The sequence below is a fragment of the Plasmopara halstedii genome (genome assembly GCF_900000015.1).
Source record: "Plasmopara halstedii genome assembly, contig: Scaffold_526, whole genome shotgun sequence".
NCBI lineage: Eukaryota > Oomycota > Peronosporomycetes > Peronosporales > Peronosporaceae > Plasmopara > Plasmopara halstedii.
In genome coordinates, this window is record NW_020187446.1 from 579,311 (window position 1) to 580,002 (window position 692).

Consider the following 692-nt stretch of genomic DNA (forward strand, 5'->3'; position numbering starts at 1 on the left):
TCTTCGGGGCTGGACCCTGTCGACCTATGCCTCCTCGAGGCTCAACAGAACTCAGTTCTTCCCCAGTAGGTCGCCCAGCGCCTACTGAGTGGTGTCGTTTCCCCGCGACGAACCAGACTGGTTGGCGTTGGGGAGATGGTTCGAAGAACCTTGACGCGCCGTGTTGGAAGCGACCGTTTTGAAGGTGATGGGTGTATCCATAGACAAAACACCGTCGTGTGTTTGCGTGCTGCCCGGCAGCTCCGAGCTCTGCTCCCTCGTCTTCAGCATAGCTGACATCCATGGGCAAAGGCCCGCTCGATGAGCTGATTGAGTGTGCATTAGTCGTGACGACCTAAAATTGAATTCGATATTTAATGCCACATTCACCACCTCTTCAAACGAAGACGGATGCACACGGAAGACTTCCATTCTGGCCACGCCAGTGCGGAGGCTTCCATAGAGACGGTCACTGTGACCGCCTCCGGAAGGGGATCTGCCGCCATCCCGGCAATGAGAGTGTGCATCGCCTGGACAAAGTCCACCAATTCCTTATTGCCCTGTCGATAGGCAAGAAGCGCGATCGTACGCGATATGCCTGATTGGGCTGCGAGAACCCTCGTGAGAGCTGCAATATCAGCTCCGCCCAGGAGGAAAATGCAGCTTCGACCGAAGTGCCGCACGTCAGTGCCCATTCTCGCGCTCGACCACCG